General features: G+C 41.9%; 1 protein-coding gene across 1 annotated transcript in view; it reads right to left on the bottom strand.

Annotated features, from left to right (window-relative positions):
* Positions 1–24,081, bottom strand: part of ache (acetylcholinesterase (Yt blood group)) — an 83,957-nt gene that overhangs the window by 15,810 nt on the left and 44,066 nt on the right. The gene's annotated exons all lie outside the window — the stretch shown is intronic.

The raw sequence follows: 24,081 nt of genomic DNA, 5'->3' as shown, positions 1-24,081 counted from the left end.
TGGTGACACATATTATTGTTAGAAAACCAACAGCCCTTCCTGCCGCAGTACTCCAATAAACAGATCAATAAATAATCCTCATGTTAGTAGCAAACATATCTTCTGTATGAACTCTCCGCAGACAATCAGTTCACGCTGTCATGTCAGTGAGACATCCTATTCAGGGTTGCGGGGTGCTGGAGCTGCACAGGTGAGCAGTCCAAATCACCCAACTAAATACATTTTTAGCATATATTTTGACTTTAAGATGCTCAAAGCTACAATCTGTGACGATATATGGTGATAAATGTAATCAATTACAGTGTGTCCTGACCACAGGATCATAAAGTTATTTTCTGATGAAAGTTAACAAAAACATAAGCGAAGGCTGAACAGCCTAAGTGAGCTGGTTAAAAACATGTGAGTGCAGCTCATCAGAGGACACTGAAGCAGATATGAAAGCGGGCTCTGACTGGCCAGCAAAGGCTTTTTAAATATTCATCAGGACACAAAGACAACAGAGCCATGTGCCTCTCTGAAGCACAAACGATTCCCTCCTCGTGTGTGGACGCTGTGAACAGGGACACTGCTTTTTGCTACAGATTTAATTATTGCGCTCAATGACAATTGTAAGCTTTTTTTGTTGTTTGTTTTAGGGTTTTCTTTTACACATTTCACAGCTTTTGTTTTGTTAAAACCTCAACTCAGTCTGGCTAAATGATGCTTTGAGAATAGTATGAGCTGTGCTTCAGTTAACACTAATGTTTGCTCCCTGCAGTATTCTGCAGGTTAGCATTTAGCACTTAGCATCCTTGCGCCATGTATTCACTCTCAACGTCCCCCAGAAACTTACCGAAGCCTTCAAGCGTGAGGTGAAATTTTGTTCCGCATGATATATTGCAAATTCCATTCATTCTGGGCATGCAAAAATGTTATCCAATCACATGAGTCAGACCGTTATTTCATTACATCCCACCATGAGGCAACAGGACAGAACTCAGAAGATCAAAAAGGTAAATTTATATATTGCAGTGTTATTACATAATAGTTATACTGTAAATATTCGTGCTCAGTAATCTATTCAATCTTTTCAGTGGACTGTGGATTTCTTTTCATGTGAATGACAACAGGCCCAACACAGCAACCTTACACACACACACTGATGTCAATCATTTCATTATAATTTTAGGCATTCTCCGGTTTAAACTGAGCTGGTGGAGAAAGTTATTTTCTTCTTGCTGCCCTTGGGGCATTTTAATCCCCTGCAGTCCCAAAGGCTGGGACAGGTGTGTGGTCATGAGCAGCACTATAAAAAGGCTGCAAAGGAAAACCCTGCTAAATGCCATGTGGTTTGAGGGATTCATGTTGCTCCACACACATACCAGATATATTTCTGCCTGCGTTAGAGAGAGACGCCACAACAACATGAAAAGATGCTCAGTGCCTTTACCTTCAGTAAGAGCTTTAAAAATCAGCCAAACAACTTTGGTTTAAACAAAAAATGCTTTTCTTTTCATCACGAGGCCAAAAAACAACAAAAGTAGAATTTAACTGCAATTTAAGTAAAAAAAGCATGCAAGGATTCATTACTGTATTTCCAAAAAGAATGCATCTGGAATTTACTACAGACCAAAGAAAAGGAGATCAGATGACCAACATTTTTAATTTCTATGATCATTAGGTTAGTTTTGTATTATCTCACATCTTTTGTGAGACAATTTGGTGAAGATTTGGGTTTGTAACACATTCACATGTAGTTCATTTTACTTTTATTGCAATGGATAATTTGGTGGCCATCATTTCAATTATCTTTTTTATTTTTTTACATCATTATACATAAATCCTGGTTGTGATCAGAAGCACAATTTGATGGAAAACTCCTGACTGGAATATATCAAAGTTTAGTAATGATACTTTGCTGAAATTGCAAAATTCTCAATATAAATCTCAATATAAGATATAATTCAACGAATATAGTCACAAATCAGTTGACATGCAAAGACCATTGTGTGGTACCAGTCATGTAAATGTCAAGTAAATATAGAGAAGAAAACCAAAGTTTTGATAAGTTACCTTTTGACACTTGGTCAAAGTGTCCCAAAGAGAACTGGAGGGTTAGTTGTTGAAATGAGCAGTGAAAAAAAGAGCAGTGTTTTACAAGTAAAGTTGAACAGATGTCTACTAATAAAAACCTGTGACAGATGTTAGAAGAAAAAAGTCCAAATTAGCCACCACTTCCAGCCATTATATGATCAAACTATTTGAAAATTATCTGCAGACATGCTCTCGATCTGCACCAGTACATTTTTTTTGAAACTAACTTTTATTTTGGTTGTTTACATTTAACAATTGTATATTCCCTTCAAAAACACAACCGAAAGACACAACCAAAAAAGGGTTTGGGCAGAAGCAATGCTTTTTTTCCCAGCCCACCCTGTACATCACATCAACTCAACAACAATAAACAAACAAACTTTTGCCACTATGCTCACCTTCATCTATAACCTTCTGTAAATGTTTTTTTTTTTTTTTTCAATTAAGGAAATGTACTGCACTGACTATTCACATAACTGATTGTATAACTGACTGTATTAATCATATCGGATTTGAGAGATTTTTTTTAATTCGAAGAGAGATTGGATTAACTTAAATTGATCACTAAGATCGTTCCATAATTTCACCCCAACAACTGAAATACACCTTTGTTTGACATTGGTTCTTATTTTGAGTATTTCAAACCGAAGCAAAACTCTTAAATTATAATGTCCTCTTCTTAATTTGAATTAGGATTAGATGCTCCTGGGAAGGCTTCCGTTTACCGCACGAAATATAATTTCCAGCAGTTTTAACTTAACTAAATCCATAAATTTTAATTGTTTGGATTTTATATAGAGTCGATTTGTAGATTCCCGGAATCCAGCGTTATTTATTATTCTAATTGCTCTTTCTTGTACTTTAACGATTAGGTCTAGGTATGTTTTACAAGCATTCCTCCAAAGTTCTGAGCAGTATAAGGGTAGGGGAGCACAAGAGAGGAGTACAATATATGCAGACATTTTTTGTTCAGTAAAGTTTTAGTATTATATAATATACCAACGGTTTTTGATAGCTTAGACTTAACGTACTGCACATGTGGTTTCCAACATAGCTGATGATTATTATTATATTATATATATATGATATTATTATCCCCAAAAACTCGCTCTATTTCAGTTCCATTCAAACAGTTTTATGTTACAGTTTTTATCATTGGATCCAAAAATCATAAATTTAGTTTTCTGTTCATTTAGAGATAACTTATTCAGATCAAACCATTTTTAAAGAAATTCAGCTTAATTTCCACTTTCAAAATGAACTGCTTGAGGTCCTGTCCTGAGCAGAATAAGTTTGTATCATCTGCAAAAATGACCATTTTCAATGTTTTAGGTACACTACAAAAATCATTCAAGTAAAGGATAAATAATTTTGGTCCTGAAACAGAACCTTGAGGGATGCCACAACATAACATTTTTTTTGAAATGATAGTTACGTTGATTTGTACATATTGGAGTCTGTTATGTAAGTAGCTTTGTAACCAATGATTGACCACACCCCTTATCCCATAGAAATGACATTTCTGTAAAATTGAAGAATGATTGATGGTGTCAAGCGCTTTTCTCAGATCAATAAATATCCCAATTGCACTTTTTCTGTTGTCGACAGCTGTTATGTTCTCAACAAAATCCATCACTGCTAGAGATGCCGACCTATTGCTACGAATCCCATACTGTTGATCATTTAGTATCTTATATTTGTCTAGGAAGTTATCTAGTTGTTGAACAAACAATCTTTCTAATATTTTAGAAAATTTATCTAATAGTGAGACCGGCCTGTAGTTTGTCACCAGCTGCTTGTTTCCATTCTTAAAGATCGGAAGTACTTTAGCCAACTTAATTTTCTCCGGAAATGTTCCTGTTATAAATGATCTATTGCAAATGTAAGTCAGAGGCTTAATTATACAATGAATAACTTGTTTGATTAATGTGTCAATATTATTACAATCTGTAGACCTCTTATTCTGACCACTTCTAACACATCACTCTCACACACAGCTCTAAGAAACATTGAATTTTTGATCAATATTTATATCTTGATTGATCACTGCCACATGGGTTTGTTGTATTTCTTTTGCTAGATTGGAACCTACATTGACAAAAAAATTGTTAAATTTGCAATTTCTTGTACATTCTCAACTCTTGCATTGTCCGTTTTAACAATATATGTTGTTAACGTTTGAAAGTTGTTCTGATCAATCACCTCTTTAACTACATTTCAAGTAGCTTTAATATTTGTTTTATGTTTTTCCAGCAGTGTACTATAATAATTTTGCTTTTGCTCTCTAATAATAGTAGTCAATCAATTTTTATATTGTTTGTACGTATGTTCTTTCTCCTTGTTTCTGTGTTTTATAAAATCTTTGTATAACTGCTCCTTCTTTTTCCAAGCTTTTTCCAAGTAACAGCCGTTAACCTGCCCTGAAAACCTCTGCATTGACTCAAGCACTGGCAGAAACATTTAGCTGTGCACACAGTTCAAGGTAAAGCTGTGCCATGATGAGAAGAAGCAACATAAACACAATCCAGTCTGTTTTATCTGGGCGTGGTGCTCATTTCAAATGGTTTGAGGCGAATTGAGAATTTGTGTTTTCAGACTGACTCAGGAGACTGATCATTGGTTTAAAAGCGTGCATCATGATATCAGGCAGAAGCAGCTCACGCATTCATTGCTGGAAAGAGGTTCCAGTCCTGAGCAGTGTCCTCTGCTCCTGCATCAGGGTGTCATCTGCTCCAAATTTCATACCAGGACATGTAAAAAATAATGTATAAGGATATGCCAGTATGTGACAGAGCACTCTTGAACGCACCGTCATGCCCGGAGCGGTGTGCCTTTCCTCTCTCCGCTGGCCGGAGAGTGCCGGCGCTGGGGGCGCGCGCACACAGCGCTGTCAATGTTATTGGGGAGATCAACTCCAGAAACTGTTTCCCGGGTCCATGGACATTTTTCCCTGCTGTAGGCAGACAAGGGTGCACACTCTTTGCCTACACGTCACGCATACATTCACACACACACCTTCACTCACCTTCCAGAGTAGCGGAGGGCACCCGGCAGTGACGCGCCTGTAGGGTGACTGGCGAACCCGGGCCATACCACCAGTCGGGTTAAATGGTTTGGGCCCGGAAGGTTTCACAGTCACGTGAACAATATTATTATTTATTTTCTTTAAAACTTATTGCCGTGTGTACGGAGGGGTTATTGTGGGAGGGCATAATCCTGTCAGTAAGTGGTAATTTGTATTTAATTATGGAAAGATATATTATGGCAAATCTATTTATTTATGTATTAGAATTTGGGTTTAAGAATAAAATAATGAAGTTTGTCCGTGAAAGGTTACGCCCAGTGGGAGGGGCTAAACGGATAAAACGGGCCGCGCTGGACTCTGGTTAGAGGTGGGGACCGGTAATGATCTGTGGAGGTTTATTTGTATATCCTGAAGTTGAGGAAGAACCCTTATGCATATAACCTGTACAGATTTGTGTATAGAGTTTTCTTTGCTTTGATTATTTTCACATTTGGGTATTTGTCTTTTTATTTGCACTTTGTAAATATTATGATTCATTGTTTGGAGAGGCCTGAAAATTAAATTGGAAAAAACAACAACACAGCTGACGACTACGCCATTGTTTTTCCCAGTTTGGGAAGATTGTTGGGTGGACCCCGCCACACAGTGCAAATCCTTAAGAACACATTCACTACATTAAAGCAACCTCAGACTACATCCGTCACAACTGCTCGGCTCTGCAGTGCAACTAAGTGAGGAGTCCAAATCTTTCTCAAATAGAAAACCTGGATCACAGTTCCTCTCCAGACAATCACACACTGGACTAACTTCCACAACAAAAACATTATCTTGTGCCATTTTTTGACATTGAAAATTAGATCTAAACAAGGTAATATTTTTCACATAATGGTAACGTGACATCTGATATGTTGTTTGTTAGATTGACAGTGAAGAAAACAAGTCATAGCATCTTATGCCCTGTCCAAACCATTTTGGACGTAGTTGTCTCAGCTCCTCCCCCTTGAACTGCTACCTTATCGCGGTGGGGGAGTTTGAGTACCCGAATGATCCTAGGAGCTACGTTGTCGGGAGGGCTTGCCCCCCAGTAGGGTCTCCCAAGGCAAACTGGTCCTAGGTGACGAGTCAGACCAAAAGCAGTTCAACAAGCCCCCTATGTCAAAACAACAGAAGAGGAAAGTGACGTCGCCCGGCTAGGCGCAGCTGGGGCCTCACCCTGGAGCCAGGCCTGGGGTTGGGGCCCGCATGCGAGCGCCTGGTGGCCGGGCCTTTGCCCGCGGGGACCGGCCAGGCCCAGCCCGAAGGGATGACGCGGGTCCCTCCTCTTCCTCCTGTGAGCCCACCACCCACAGAGGCAACCGTAGGGGTTGGGTGCAATGTGGATTGGGTGGCAGTCGACGGCAGGGGCCTCGACGACCTGATCCCCGGACACGAAACCTAGCTTTTGGGACATGGAACCTCGCTGGGGGGGAAGGAGCCTGAGCTTGTGCGGGAGGTAGAGAGATACCGTCTAGATATAGTCGGGCTCACCTCCACCCACAGCTTGGACTCTGGAACCCAGCTCCTTGACAGGGGCTGGACACTCCACTTCTCTGGAGTTGCCCGCGGTGAGAGGCGGCGGGCTGGCGTGGGCTTGCTTATTGCCCAACAGCTCAGCCGCCATGTGTTGGAGTTCACCCCGGTGAACGAGAGGGTCGCGTCCCTACGCCTTCGGGTAGGGGACAGGTCTCTGACTGTTGTCTCGGCCTACGGACCGAACAGCCGTACAGAGTACCAGACCTTCTTGGAGTCCCTGGGAGGGGTGCTGGATAGTGCTCCAACTAGGGACTCCGTTGTTCTATTGGGGGACTTCAACGCCCACGTGAGCAACGACAGTGAGACTTGGAAAGGGGTGATTGGGAGGAACGGCCTCCCTCATCTGAACCCGAGCGGTGTTCTGTTATTGGACTTCTGTGCTAGTCACAGTTTGGCCATAACGAACACCATGGCCATGACAACATTACACTTACTAAACTAACTAGGCTAACTAAACCACAAAAATACAGTAAAACACAACCATTAACAACACTTTGCAACTAATAGAAATCACAATAACCACATTTAAAGTCCCCAACACCCTGAAATCACATGGTGCATTGCAGCACAAGTGTTTAGTTATAGCTACCGGCTCCGTGATCGCTACAACATAATGCGTGGGAACAAGATAAGTCATTACCTCAAGGTAATAAAGTTTGCACACATTATTAATGCGTGGCAACGAGTTATTATCTCAATACCACGCGTTATTTCACTCACGTGCTCTGTACCGTCAATCCAAAAATATTGCACACCTCAGCTGTCGAACAGGACAAGGGGAATGGGAAAAAAAAAAAAAAAAAAGGAGGAATCTGCATCACTTCAGTTATTGAAGCTTTAAAGGCTTCAGCAAGTTTCTGGAAGATGTCGAGTCGCATGGTGAAGGGAAGCTAAATGCTAACCTCCAAAGAACTTCAGGGAGCAAACACAATTCAACTCCAACAGACTTTAAAATCTGATATTTTTTATTCCTGATAGTGGCTAACCCAATTTTTTGCTTTTATTTTCCAATGCAAGATTTAATGTTTCATTCAATCAAAAATAGAAACACTCATCTCAGTCAGACAAAAAAAAAACAACAACAAATTGATCAACAATGTGGAAAACCAGTAAAACCAGTTTTATTTCGAAGCAAACAACTACAGATTTTCAGTCAATTGGACTCAGATACTGAGCCTGGAAGAAAGAGAGGCACTCAGCTGAGAGCTCTGGTTTCTTCCTGGGTTTCATATGGACTCGCATCTATGCTTTCAACTCATCCTGACATGATGCTCTCATCAATTCATCTCTGATAATATTTTCACAACAGCCTTCAACCGTCACCAGAAAAGCCTCAACAAAAACAATCTTTCCACTCCAGTTCTTCTGTTTTCCTGTAGGCATATTCATAAAGTTTCTTTCATATATTCAAAAACCAACCTTTTTCCAAATAAAGGTATTCTATCAACTCAACCATTGATTCCCAAGATGGGGAACTTTGCAGTTGAACTTCACCAGATGGAACATTGAACAATTTCATTTTATTGACAAAAGTATTTAATCAAATGTGACTTTCTTTTTTGTCAAATATTCTAATTGATTTTTCACGTGGGAAGGCACAGAAACAGACAAAACTATTCCAGATGTACAACACTGGTCATGTCTCAAAGAGATTAAACTTGCTACAGTAGAACATAACTGTAAAACCAATGAGAATCAGAGGACAAGTCCCCCTATTAAAACAACTCATTCACTCACAGCCATTCACACCACAAATGACAAAATGGACAAGACGATCTAAAGCCTGAAAAGGGAGAATCTGATTTTCTAAAGTCTCACGCACTGCAAAATCTCCTGAATCCATCTATTATGTGTAGGTGGGGTTGAATGCGTCCATTTAAGGAGAATGAGGCTCCTCGCAAGCAAGGTGGTGAAAGCGATAATATGTTGTGAAGTTTTGGACCAACTGAGTGATGGGGGCACTCCAAAAAGAGCTACAAGGGGGTCAAGGTTCACTGTGCAAAAGAGGACTGTTCCCAACCTATCGAAGATGGAACTCCAAAATTCTGAAAATTTAGGGCACGAACAAAACACGTGCATGTGATCAGCGGGTCCAAGTTTACATCTGTTACAGGCGTCAGCTCTATCTGGATAGATCTTAGCTAACCTTGCATTAGTGAAGTGACTCCTGTCCAAGATCTTACACTGTAGGAGTTTGTGTCTAGCACATATTGAGGATGTGTGAACAAGATTAAAAATAGGGCCCCATTGTTCATCAGATATAGTTATATGGAGGTCTCAATCCCAGACGACTCTTGGGGAATTCAGCGAGGCCGGGTTCATTCTAGAAATTGAATCGTACAAGATTGAAGTCAGGGATTTTTGTGTTGTTTTTAGCAAGAAAAGGGAATCTATCAAGGTCTCAAGGGGACGATTAGGAAAGTGAGGGAATTGATTTTGCACAAAATGACGGATTTGAAAGAAACGGAATAAAAGAGATTGAGGGAGAGTGAATTTTTTTGACAAGTCTGAAAAAAAAAATGAATGAAGTCGAATGAAGGGAAAATACCATTAATATAGAGGTCATCAAAGGTCTGCAGGCCTTTGTTTGACCAGGATTCAAATGCGAGGTTGGAACAAGATGGAAGAAGAAAGAGTTTCGAAACACTGGGGCTAATTTTGATGAGTGTAGACCAAGTTGCTTCCTGAATTGACTCAAATTTTTTAAATCTCAGAAACAATGGAGTTCTGTGCTACACGCTTGGTTGGTAGCGGAAACTGTGAACAAACCACTGACCATAACGCGACAGGTGAGGAGGCTAATTCCATGCTGGCCCATAAAGGACGATCATTGAGAGCGATAACGTTCCAGAAAACAATTTTCTTGACATTACTAGCCCAATAGTATCGGTGAAAAAATAACTACCAAATCAGCACAGAGTGTAACAACTGTGAAAAGACAAAAGGGAAAAAAAAAAAAAAGACAGGACTTTTATCTATATTGAAGTCTTACAAATCAGAAAAAAGGCAGGCCCTTTAAAATCTGTATTTTTTATAATCTACTGAACGCGAGCTCGTTTATTGCACCATAAAAATGAGTTAATCAACTGTTCAAATGTAGAAAAAAAAAGATTTGCGGACTAACACCGGGACGTTGTCAAAGACATAAAGAAAACGGGAAAGTATTGTCATTTTGACTAGATTGACACGACCCACAAGAAACAGAGAAATAGTGGACCACCTAGCAAAATCACATTTACAGCGCTCGAGTAGCAGTTGAACTTTTTTGGCAAATAAGTCAGAGAATGATTATGTTACAATAATGCCAAGGTATTTTAATCCTTGGGTCGCTTTTCTAAAGGAAAAGAGGGAGGTTCTCTGCAGGGGAGTTAATTGGAAGATACTTGCTTTTGTGCAGGTTAATTTTATAGCCAGATAAATTTCTGAATTGTTCTAAAATATCCAAGATTGCAGGAATGGAGGAGGTTGGGTTGGTGATGTAAAGCAGGATGTCATCTGCATATGGAGATAGTTTGTGAGAGATGCCAAACCTAGAAATCCCTACAAATTCCCTTTCGTTACGAAGCCATATGGCTAAAAGTGTGACGGCAAGGGCAAACAGGGATGGAGAAAGTGGACATCCCTGCCCGGTGCCACGGGATAAGGAAAATGATTTAGATTTTATGCCATTAATATTAATACTAGCCACGGGGGAAGTTTAAAGAAGCCAAATCCATGACATGAATTTGGGGCTAAAACAGAATTTGCCTAAGATAAAGAACAGGTAGCCCCACTCCACGCGGTCAAATGCTTTCTCGGCATCTAACAATAGGATGATTTCGGCCGGGTAAGAGTCTGAAGAGGAGCATGCAATGTTTAATAACCTTCTCGTATTATGAAAAGACTGTCGTCCAGAAACAAAGCCAGTCTGGTCTGGGTTTATTAGCGTCGAAGTGACCTTCTGAAGGTGGATGGCGAGTACTTTGGATAAAATTTTCAACATTAAGGAGGGAAATGGGCCTGTAACTGCTACAATGGAGAGGATCTTTGTCCTTCTTAAGCAACAGGGTTATTGATGCTTCTGAAAATGGAGAAGGTAGTCGTTCATTTGTGAACGCATACTTATATACCCTCACCAGGATAGGAGCTAGTATGCTGGAGAAGGTTTTAAAAAATTCTGTGGAGTATCCGTCCGGTCCAGGAGCTTTGGAGCTTTGTAAATATCACGTACGCATGTGCCAGCATCTACGTTGTGTCTCTCGATCGGAGGTTCGTCACAAAATTTGTTTTATTAACCAGTTATAGAGAATACCCTGGGCTACACGCTGAAACACTGGATCTTTTAACCACACATTTCTCAAAAATATCAAGAGTTTAACAAGTGGAGGCCTGGATTTTAAGTACAAACCTTTAAAATACAGTCATGCCTCCACTCACCCCACCATCTGGGTGTGACAGCTGCCTCCGTCTGTCCCAGAAAATCTCTGCGCTCGAAGGGAGAATATCGACCCTCTACCAGATCAGAGATGAGGAGCAGATCCTGGACTCCTTGGTCACCGTGGGTCCTGCGAGCTCCACCACCACAACTGAAGCTGAACTGGGCTCCACCTGGACGCTGCTGCTCCGGCTACTCACCGGGTTTTGCTGGGAGCTCAGCCCAAAGCTCTGGCCTGCTCCACTCCGAGCCAGAAAGAACTGTGGACTTTGGCCCGGGGGGTAAAAAGGCTGGGAGACGTGCCGGTTCTCCTCTTTCGCCAAAAGCTCCCCAGCAGTCAAACAAGTTCGCCATCTTGGACCAACTGGATTTCCCTCCACTCAGCAGTCATCACTCCTCTCCTGCATCTCCGGAGTTTAATGGCCGTCCTCCTTCGGGTGCGTCTGGATCGTCTGGGCTGCCCGGTTGTCTCAACTCTCGACACCGGGTCCCCTCGTCACGGCATGGATGTGCGCTGTTTACCCCGCGGCCCGGGGCTTCGGACCCAGAACGGGCCCGATCTCTGCGACACGCCCCCTTCAGCCAGGCTGGCTGTGAACGGAACTCAAGGGAAGTCCTGTTCTCTGCTGAGAGGACGGCCGTGGCTCCGGCTGAGGCTCTTCTCGTCTCGGCTGACTCTGCTCCACCTGTGGTCCACACCAGTCGGGAATATCACCGATTTTCTTCCGGTAACCGCCGTCACAGGTTGCTGCAGGAGGCTGTCATGCGGCGGTCAGGCTCTCGTCCTCAGGCTGAGGCTCCTCCTCCTTGAACACCTGTGCAGACTCTCCAGCATGAGCCGCCATCCTCGGTTCAGGGGGAGACAGACAACCATCGCCGAGCCTGTCCTGATGGTTCTCAACCTCCATCCCCCCGCCTTCTTTTCTCTCCCAATACATTAATTATCGGAGATTCCATAATCAGGAATGTGCATTTCTTTAATGCAATTACACACTGCTTCTCTGGTGCCACAGTCCCCGTCATCCTGGATAAACTCCTCATCCTCCTGCCCACTCTGCCAGCTTCCATTGAGAGAGCTTCCATGTTGGAGTTAACGACACTTCTCCTCGTGAATCTGAGCGCACCAAAAGTCATTTTAACCTCATTTTCAATGTCCTGAAAGAGTGCGGAAAATTTATTTTTGTCTCTGGTCCGATTCCTTGAATCGGCGGTGGTTCGGACCGTTTTAGTCATGTCCTCTACCTGCACACCTGGCTACAGTCCGCATGTAAAGCTTTGAACATGGTTTTTATTGAGAACTTTAATCTGTTTTGGGATCGATCCTCCCTCTTCAGGAATGATGGAATTCACCCAAATAAGCATAGCAGTGAAAAGCTTTCCTCCAATATTCAGTATGCAGTCCGGTATGGATCACAACCATGACGCTACAATAAATACTCTCCCTCTCCATACCCCCCCTCTGCCACTCCTGCCACACCCCAGGACACAGTCCCACCCTCATCACTGTGGAGGGCAGACTGGCCCTACACATCACTATATCCTTGTGATAATCAGTCGTACTGTCCCTACACAGCAGTCACATAGGAGCAGGTATCGCCAGGGAGTGAACACCTGTCACTTGCGCACACTGCCACTGGCTTCTGCTGCAGTGCCCCCTACAGAGCGTTCTGTAGAAATGGCTCTGCTCCATTACCTAGAAAACCTTTCTTCTTCAGGACCTGTTCATGAGGGAAAACTTGGACTTCTTATTCCTCACTGAAACTTGGCAGAGGTCTTAGGGCTAAGAATCTAAGCTCATAGCTCTGAATATACTGCTTTAAATGAACTGTGCCACTCAAGAGTGCAGCTACATCAGCACACCGAGGCTCTCAGTCAGCGGTGGAGGTCTTGCTGTGATTTTTAAAAGACAGTTTGACTGCCGGTCGGTCAGCACAGAGGGTTTTCCCTCCTTTGAACTCTCAGTAACAAAAGTTGGCTGTGTTAAACCTTTTTACTGTATTTTGATCTACCGACCTCCTGGCCCTCCTGGCCCTTTCCCGTCTGATTTTACTGAGTTTTTATCTTCAGTTATAACGTTTGAAAAGGTTTTAATTATTGGGAATTTTAATTTACACATTGATGATGTTCCCTTTAAAGTTGCCGCTGCCTTTCTGGATATCACCGGGTCTTTTAAATTTAGTCAACATGTTTCTGGGCCCACACACAAAGCTGGACATACTTTGGACTTGGTTTTTACTCATAGCCTAACTATGGAAAACTTTCGCCTTGAGGATTTACTGGTCACTGATCATAAATTTGTCCTTTTTGGAATTTCCTGTATTCCGGATATGAAACCAAGTAACTCCATGTCTCAATCTAGGTGCATCATAAATTAACACACTGCTGAAAAATGTACTGCTTTATTTGATGAACATGGCCTGTCAGATTGTGATGAGGAGCAAGTGCTCCTCTGTCCTCAACATGGTTGCTCCCCTCAAACCTAAAAAACATTCCTCAGTAAAATCCTCACCTTGGATTAATGAGTCAATTCGCTGCCTCAGGCGTCAGTGTAGGAGGACAGAGCGTTTATGGAAATCCACTACAGGTTCACCGGCTGTATCTTAAGGAATCATTACTGGAACTCAATGAAATGATGAGAGTTGCAAGAACAGCATACTTTGCCAACCTAATTTCTGTGAACAAAAGAAATTCAAAAGTTCTCTTTAACACCATAAATGTGGTAGTCTCTCCTACCATTCCACAAGTGCCCGTTTCCTCTCACACTGAGTGCAATAATTTAAAAAATTTTTTTGTCAATAAAGTCAATGAAATCAGAGCCAAGATCCCCCAGTCATCTCACCAGCTTTTTGCAGCTGCTCAACATCTCAATATTAAACTCTTTCCCCAGTCTCCTTGGAGGAAGTTACAGGCCTGATGACCAAAATTAAGCCTTCGTATGGCTCCTTTGATTTTCTATCCCCATCTTTGTTTTTTAATGTTTTTAAATCAATTGGGCCCACAATTGTTGATGTAATATATCCCTCCCTATCAACCGTCTCCGTCCCTACACTTTTTAAGCATGCTATAAAAAATAACCCAATCTGGACCCCACCCTTCATATGAACTATAGGCCTATCTCCAAACTGCCCTTTGTCTCAAAAATACTTGAAAAGGTTGTAGCCACGCAGCTTACATCTGCACTTGAGGCACATGGTATGTAGGACACGGGTCCTTCACTCCACAGAAGCTGCACTGACTAAAGTCACCAATGACCTTCTGATGGCAGCAGATGACGGGAAATGCTCCGTACTGGTACTTCTGGACCTCAGCTCTCAGGTTCTGCACTGGACTGGGTCTCATCCTACCTCTCCCACAGGAGGGTGTCGGTTTCAGTGGAACAGTTCATGTCTGACACAGCCCCTCTGTCCTGTTGTGTACCTCTGGGGTCTGTCCTGGGCCCATTACTATTTTTATTGTCTTTATTGCCTCTGGGTCAGATTATTAGCAGTTTCAGTGGGATTTCTTACCATCTGTATGCGGATGACATTCAGTTATACTATTCCTTTAATCCCAAAGAGATCAATAAACTTTCCATTTTAAATGACTGTTTGCAGGCCATCAAAATTTGGACAACTGACAATTACCTCCAGCTAAATGCCAGCAAAACAGAGGCTCTTATACTTGTCCCCCAAAAATGGATACCACCCATTAGGCAGCACAATGACTATATCAAACCCTGCCTCTGTAACCTGGGTGTGTCTTTTGACCAGTCTCAGTCACTGGACAGCCATGTCAGCCTGTTGACACGTTCCTGCTTTTTCCACCTGTGTAACATCGCCAAACTTAAAGGAATGGTGTCCAAGGTGGAGCTGGTGATGATTTTACATGCTTTTATCTTTTCTCGTTTCGACTATTGTAACGCCCTTTTTACCTGTTTAAATCAGTAATCTCTAAACCGCCTTCAAACCGTCCAAAATGCAGCTGCTCGTCTTTTAATAGGAACAACTCGGAGAGGCCACATCACCCCTGTCCTCTCCTCCCTTCAATGGCTCCCGATCACATTCCGTGTTCGTTTTAAAATACTAGTGCTAACTTTTAAAGCGTTACATGGCCAAACACCGTTTTATATTTCCAACCTCCTTCACCCAAATGCCCCAATTAGAGCGCTTAGGTCTGGCCAAGAAATGCTGCTTACGGTTCCACACACCGAGCTCAAACCCATGGTAACTGGGCATTTGAAGCTCTTGCACCAAAGCTGTGGAATGCTCTTCCACTTCAGCTGAGATGTGTTGACTTCTGTGGTATTTTTATGAAGCAGTTAAAGACATTTTTATTCAAGCAGGCCTTTGTCTTGTAGCTACTCAATGTTGCTCAATTTTACGTTTCTGTATAACATGTATGTTTTTCTTTTTTCTTGCTCCTACACTTTTAATGATCTTATCTGTTTTATTGAAAAAAATAATCTCCAATTATTTATTAAATTTTTTTCTGTTTTTAGTGCTGTTAAGCACCTTGTTACTCATGTTTGGGAAAGGCGCTATATATATGTAAAATTCTATTCTATTCTAATTCTAAAGAGCTGATTGCCTGTAGGACCTCTGCAACTGTAATGGGGGTTCCTAGATTACTAAAGACATTGTTTAGATGAAGAGAGCAGGTGAGCGGTGCTCAGAGCAGGTGAGCGGCTAAACCCAACTACTGGACGAAAAGAACTGGACGGAAAGAACCGGATTCCTAAATCGAAAAGGTGATTGCCTTCCAGTTTCTCTCTGTTTGTGCTCTGTTTTAGCTCCTATTAGCACCTGTCTCGTCATGGCTTCCCCCTCCTCTCCTCCTATTTCTTCCTGCTCTAAATGTCAGATGTTTAGCTACACCTCGACCTCAGTTACTGACACAGGGACCTGTGAAAAGTGTAGCTTTATTGTAGCACTTGAGGCGAGGCTGAGTCAGCTTGAGGAACGTCTCCTCTCTGTCGAGCTTAGGGCTAGCCCTGTAGCTAGTAGGCAGCCGCCAGGTTTAGCTGGAGCGGAGCGTTCTAGCTTAGCAGCGCAGGTAGCTGCTAACTTTAGCCCCCCCTCAGTGGCCCCTGAGCAGCCGGGGGAACAGGGCGGTTGGGTGACTGCCAGGGGTAAACGTAGCAGCAAAAAGTCTACCGGACACCCCCGCTACACCCTGCAGGCCTCCGTCAGTGTCTCCAATATGTTTGCCCCACTCAGCAGCACGCTGGTTGAGAAGGACACGCTGGTTATTGGCTCCTCAATAGTGAGACACGTAAACCTAGGACAACCAGCGGCCATAGTTAGCTGCCTGCCTGGGGCCAGAGCAGGCGACATTGAGTCCCAGCTAAAGCTAATGACCAAGAGTAAACGGAGATTTAAACGGATTGTAATCCACTGCGGTGGAAACGACGTTCGCCTGAAGAAGTCTGAGGTCCTCAAAGCTAACGTAGAGTCAGTGTGCACATACGCGCGGACCATTTCAGACGAAGTAGTTTTCTCTGGCCCCCTCCCAAACCTCATCAGTGACGAGATGTTTAGCCGCACGTCATCTTTTAACCGCTGGCTGTCAGGGTGGTGTCCCAGTAACTCGGTAGGCTTCATTAATAATTGGAAGTCCTTCTGGGGCAAGCCTGGTCTCATTGGGAGGGACGGCATCCATCCCACGTTGGATGGAGCGTACCTCTTATCGAGAAACATAGTTAAAGGCTTAGCTCCTCCATCCTGACGCACCAGAGTGGGGACCAGGCAACAGAGTCGCAGTCCTACACGCCTCTCTGAGTTTCCCTCTCGGCAGTCACCAACCATAGCTAACTTAGTCAAACATCCCATAGAGACTGTGTCTATCCCTCGGACCACCACAAGTATAAAACTATCTAAACCTAGGAAAACAACTTCAAATGACTACAAAAACTTAATCCGTATCAAGTGTGAAACTAGACAAAATCAAGACAAAAAAATTAAATGTGGTTTCCTAAACATTAGATCTTTATCATCCAAAGCTCTTCTAGTCAATGATCTGATAACCGAATACAACATTGATCTCTTTGGATTAACAGAAACCTGGCTACGTAAAGATGAGTATGTTAGTCTAAATGAAGCCTCCCCTCCAAGTCATACTAACACTCAAATAGCTCGTGAAAGTGGTCGAGGAGGGGGCGTGGCAGCCATCTATAACTCTCGGTTACTAATTAATATTAACCCAAAATCCAACTTTAGTTCTTTTGAGAGTCTGAGCATGACCATGCGACACCCGTCAAATAAAATAGTAAATTCTGTAGAATTTGTAATCATTTATCGTCCTCCTGGACCTTATTCTACTTTTTTAACTGAATTCTCTGAATTTTTGTCTGATCTAGCCCTGACTAAAGATAAGGTTATCATGGTAGGAGACTTCAATGTTCATGTTGACGTAGAAAATGATAGTTTCAGTGCCAGCTTTAAATCTACACTTGACTCTCTAGGTTTCTCTCAGGTAGTAGACGGGCCTACCCATAAACATCTACACACCCTAGACCGTATTCTAACTTATGGTTTGAATATAGAGCATCTGACCATCTCTCCTCACAATGATTTCCTGTCAGATCACTTCTTAATAACCTTTGACTTTGTTCTAAATAGTTATAAACCTCCGGCTAAAGCCGTGTTAACCAGGTCTCTCTCTGATAACATAGTAACTAAATTCAAGGAAAGAATTCCCTCTGCTATAGAATCAGTAGTGAATCTTCCTGACCCGTATACTGTTGCTAGCTCAGATATTGAATACCTAACAAACAGTCTGACAGATATGCTAAAAACAACGCTAGACGACATAGCTCCTCAAAAAATGAAACTGAAAAAACAGGAAAAGTCATCCCCATGGTTTAACTCATCAACCCGCGAGCTTAAACAACGCTCCCGTAGATTAGAAAGAACTTGGCGTTCAACAAAAACAGACATAGATTATATAGCCTGGAAGGATAGCTTCAAAACTTATAAGAAAGCTCTGAGTAGAAGTAGAACTAATTACTACTCATCCTTAATAGAGGAAAACAAAAACAACCCTCGGTTTCTTTTCAGTACTGTAGCCAAACTGACCAAGAACCAAAATAGCGTTGAGCCCACCATTGCTATCAATATATGTAGTGAGGACTTCATGAAGTTCTTTCAAAATAAAATTACAACGCTTAGGGATAACATCCATCAAACCCTACCGTCCGTTAGCCCCATAACAGAGGAACTGGTTAAACCTAACAGTCATCTGGAATGCTTTCAGCAAATACAACTAGTCGAACTAAATTCCCTTATTTCTTCTGCTAAACCAACTACTTGCCTGTTCGACCCAATTCCTACTAGAATTCTGAAAGAGGCACTGCCACTAATCAATAATTCTATACTCGCAATTATTAACCAGTCTCAAACAATAGGCTATGTGCCACAATCCTTTAAACTAGCAGTTATTAAACCTCTCATTAAAAAGCCAAACTTAGACACAAGCCTTCTCTCAAACTACAGGCCGATCTCCAACCTTCCTTTCCTGTCAAAGGTTCTGGAGAAAGTAGTCGCTAAACAACTCCAGGATTACCTGCACGAGAATAATCTGTTAGAGGACTTTCAGTCCGGCTTCAGAATGAACCACAGTACAGAGACTGCACTGCTAAAAGTTACTAATGACCTTCTAATGGCCTCAGATAGAGGTCTTCTATCTGTTTTAGTTCTTCTGGACCTTAGTGCCGCATTTGATACTGTCCATCATAATATACTTTTAAGGAGATTAGAAGATGCCGTCGGCATTAAAAACTTAGCTTTAAACTGGTTTAAATCATATTTATCTGACCGGTTTCAATTTGTTCATGTAAATAACAAATCTTCAATGCATGAACGGGTCATGTGTGGAGTACCACAAGGCTCCGTCCTCGGACCGATATTGTTTAATCTCTATATGTTACCACTCGGAAATATTATTAGGAAACACAACATTAACATTCATTGTTATGCAGATGATACTCAGCTATATTTATCAATTAAAGCCAATCAAGCCGACCAACTTGTTAAATTAGAGTCCTGCCTCAGGGACGTTAAGTCCTTGATGTTTATCAACTTCTTAATGCTCAACACATCCAAGACTGAGGTTATAATCGTAGGTCCTACAAAGCTCAGGGATAACTTTTCAGATAGTTTGATTACCTTAGGTAATATTACTTTAACCTCTAACAGTGATATTAGGAACCTGGGTGTTATTTTTGATCAGGATCTGTCCTTTATTTCCCATGTTAAACATGTCTCCAGGACAGCCTTCTTCCATCTAAGGAATATTGCAAAAATTAGAAACTTCTTGTCCTTCAAAGACGCAGAAAAAATTATTCATGCCTTTGTGACTTCAAGATTAGATTATTGTAACTCCCTAATGTCAGGCTGTCCAAACTCCTCTGTTAGGATCTTACAGCTAGTGCAGAACGCTGCTGCACGTTTACTAACCAGAACTGGAAGATGAGAGCACATCTCCCCAGTCTTAGCATCCTTACACTGGCTTCCAATTAAATCTAGAATAGAATTCAAGATCCTTCTGATCACATATAAAACTCTTCATCAGAAGGCTCCGTCCTATATCGAGAAACTTCTAGAAGTTTATTACCCTCCACGAGCCCTTCGCTCTGAGGATGCAGGACTGTTGGTAATCCCTAAAGTCCATAAAAGTAAAACAGGAGGCAGGAGTTTCAGCCATATGGCTCCTTTACTCTGGAATCAACTACCAGCCTCGGTCCGAAGGGCCGACACCATTAGTTTATTTAAGAGTAGACTAAAAACCTTCCTCTTTGATAAAGCTTATCATTAGGAATAAAATAGGACCACTAAGTTGAGCTGCTATAGGCCTAGACTGCTGAGGGGATTTTCTCTCTCCCGTTAAAGGGAGTAACTCTACATTTGGAGGTTCTGTTTCTTGTCTTTCTTTCTTTCTCTCTGTGTAACAACATTACTGTAGCCACCAAATACAGTCGCCGTCTTTTTTCTCCCTGACAGGAGGGGAGCAGGATCCAGGGGATCAGACCCAAGACTCACAGAGTGGAGTTACGACGGTCCAACTACCCGACCCCACCACAGCACCGGGGCCCCTCCACAACGGCACAGCCCTTAAACACCAGACTGAGATTGGTTCATCATCAGACCAACGCTCATCATAGACTTTTCTTAGTATTTGTACTTATCTCGCCTGTCTGCCACTCTCTCGCTCCCTCTTCTATTCCTCTCTCTCCCTGTCCTATCCCATGTACTTCTCCCCCCAACCGGTCAAGGCGGATGGCCGCCCTTCCAGAGTCTAGGGTCCGCCCCTAGGGTTTCTTCCTGAAGAGGGAGTTCTTATGAACTTCTCTCCATGCGAGGGAGTTTTTCCTGGCCACTGTTGCTTGTTACATCTGCTTGCTTTGGAAAGGTTTAGTTGGGTTCTGTTGTACTCTATCATTGTAAGAGTGCTTTGAGATGTTTGTTGATGTGATTTAGCGCTTTACAAATAAAATTGAATTGAATTGAATTGAATTGTTGTCTACTTGAGGGTATGCTGAACAGTCCAGGGAGTTAGGCTCTGACCAAATACAAGAGGAGATCTCAGATGAGTAAAGTGTTGAGTAATAACAAGAGAAGGTATTACAAATTTCCCTGGGGTCCATCGTGACTAACCCAGTTGGAGACGCTATTTTGGGTATAAGTCTGGAGGCACCTGCGGCTCAGGCCTGGTATGCCAAAAGTTTGCTCGGTTTATCGCCTTATTCAAAGAAGCGTTGCTTTGTTTGTAAAAGCTGAATCTCAACTTTGCTGGTTGACAATAAATCATATTGAGACTGTAGCTGTAACCTTTCTTTATATAATGCAGCTGAAGGGTTGGTGGCATATTCAGCATCTAAAATGTGAATTTGATCTGACAATTCTGTTAATTAAGCGAGTTCCACTTTTTTAAAATGGGAAACAAATGAAATAACCTGCCCACGTAGATAAGCCTTGAAGGAATCCCAAAGTATATCACTGCCAATATCAGTTGTATCATTAATTTCAAAGAAGTTTATTTCCATGGAAAGGAAATCTTTAAATTTTGCTTCTGAAAGCAACTGTGAATTAAATTTCCAAAATTTGTGAGCCGGCCTGCAGCGGCAAAAAGAAATGTCAACTGATGTAGGGGAATGATCAGAAATTACTATACTGTGATATTCACAGGCAACAGTATTGTGCAGCAGTTTATTATCCACCAAGAAAAAAATCAATTTGTGAGTAGCTGTGGTGCACATGGGAGGAGAAGGAAAACTCCTTATTAGAAGGAAACCTGGTCCTCCAAGGGTCCACCAGTCCCTAATAGTCTGCATGGTATTTCAAAGTAGTACCTGATTTTGTTAGGGTGATCTGTCAAGTGCGTATCCTGTACCAGATTAAAATCGCCCCCAATAATGATGAGATGGTCTGCTAGATCATGTAGAGAGGGAAAACATTTTTTATATGAATTTATCATCATTCCACGTGGGAGCATACACTGAAACCAGAACCACAGGAGTATTCTGCAATTTGCCCAAGACTCAAACAAAGCGTCCATTAGGATCGCATATCGTAACAGACGGTTCAAAAGCGACGTCCCTGTGTATAACAATCGCAGCCCCCCTTACCCTCTCAGTGAAACAAGTGACCCATCCAAGCCCTTTTTAAAACGAGAAATTTCAGAATTGCAAAGGTGAGTTTCTTGTAAGAAGCACAAATCTCCCTTAAGGTATTGAAAATGCTATATTACCTTGTTGGCCTTGACAACATTGTTTGACATTCCACGAAATGAAGCGGATATTCTTACCAGACATCAAAATGGAGTTTCATCAGAGTTGGCTGACTGAACTGTAATTAACTGCATTAAAAAAAAAAAAAAAAAAAAAAAGGGAGGGGGGGCAGAGGGGAAAAGAAGGCACCATACGAGAGACAAGCCAGACAGACACACACACAATCAAAACAAGTAAATCCCTTGGGAAAACTAAACTCCCGTATCATACAAGATACAACTTCCCATTCCTCCTACTCCTGTTACTCAAGCTCCCATTCTGAAAAAGGGAACACGAAGGGAATTAACCCCTATAATGAGGTACAGCAACTGCTCAGCAGCTTATGTGAAACTGAGCAACACCCAAGGTAACAAGGTTACGAAGATATAAGAACTAAACAAAATATAATGTCTCAAATGTGACTTTCTCAAGTCTCATGAAGCTAGTGCAGAGGGGCAGAGGAGCCACATGGCTCCACGGACCTCTTTATACAAATATAAACTATTCAACTGAATCCACAAAACATTTCTATTACTCAGATGTTTGCTTCACTAGCAGGATCATATTGTTTGTGTTTGTCAGCATAGATTTTCTGCATCTCGATGTTTTCACTCAAAACCATTTTTATATGGAATCAAAATGTAGTTCAACAATTTCTTTCAGAAATATTAGTATTATTCCCCCCCCCCCCAACAAAGTATTAAAAAACACACACTAGAAACACAAAACAGAAGAAGATTGCACTGTATTTAACAGTTACATGTCTGTAACAGTAAAGCACCCATCACTGTTACTACCCCTCGTTCTAATGATTAATGAATAAATAGACGACAACGACGACGACACATGTTAAAGTGTCTATGAACAAGCATTAATGTTATGATGAATGGTCCACAAGTGATTACCATCACAAGTTGGGCATCAGGCTTTCCATCTAATAAAGGTCACAGAAATGCAGAAAAATAAATTATGACAGGGACAATTATCCAGGGTGTTAAATCAACTGTTACCATGGCGATACATCAAGTCTATTATGGAGTGCAACTGGTGTAAATAAAGAAAACTAAACAAGGAGAGCTGGAAAGAATAAAGTGTTTATGTGCTATGGTTGATGTGGTCTGGACGTAGTATAAGGAAGGTCCCCCAAGCAGTATCCCATTGTGTGTACAATTTGTGAAGTGGAATTTCTCTGCTAAGCTCTTTATCTTCCACCATACAAAATAATATTTTCTGTGATGTGCCTGAGAGACATACAGAAGAAGGTGACAGCACCAAAATAGATCTCACACACACACACACACACACACACACACACACACACACACACACACACACACACACACACACACACACACACACACACACACACACACACACACACACACACACACACACACACACACACACACACACACACACACACACACACACACACACACACACACACACACACACACACACACACAGCTGCCGACTATCCCTTACAGGACCTCTGAGCCGCTCCCGTCACTCTGACAACCATACATTGCAAAACATAAACAGCTTCGTCCTGACAGGTGGAAGAAGAGGACTGTCTGCAGGCTTTGTTGCACATTTATGAGCAAAGGCACACAAACAGATGTCACACTTCTCTGCAGAAAACACTGCATGCAATTACACTACACTTATATCTCTTATTATTACGGCTGAACATTAATGCACTATTATTGAATAATAATTACAGAAAAAGTGTTTGAGGAAGCTGACTTGATTAAAAGAGCTGAGCTGGAGAACGTCCTGGGACTTAGCAGCTTGACAGCCTTCATTTGTTCTGGCATTGATACAGCCCAAAAGAACCATTTATTTCCTTTAAAAAAAGTGTCTGCAGTTTGAAGACAATTCCTGCTCTTTCTTTCCAGTACCGACGCATCAGTAGAGCATTAGTGTGGAAAGAAGCTAAGTTAACATTAGCAGCTAAAGGAGGTGAGGATAAAACTAAGGACGTTTCAGTTTAAAAACTGTGCGATGGAAGTGTGGATACAAGCAAATCTGTATGCAAGATATGAACAAAGTTAAACATCATCAAAAAACTCAAGTCTTTGTATTATCTCAATGCTAACATGTTACCCACCAGCTAATGTTAGACATGTCGCAACTAGCTAAACGTGTAGCCACCAGCAAATGCTAAACAATTAGCCACCAGCTAACACTAAACATGTAGGTACCAACTTAACATGTAGCCACCAGCTAACACTAAACATGAAGCCACCAGCTAAT

This window comes from Lipophrys pholis (genome assembly GCF_963383615.2).
Source record: "Lipophrys pholis genome assembly, chromosome: 18".
Classification (NCBI taxonomy): Eukaryota; Metazoa; Chordata; class Actinopteri; order Blenniiformes; family Blenniidae; genus Lipophrys; species Lipophrys pholis.
This window is presented reverse-complemented; position numbering and strand designations above follow the sequence as displayed.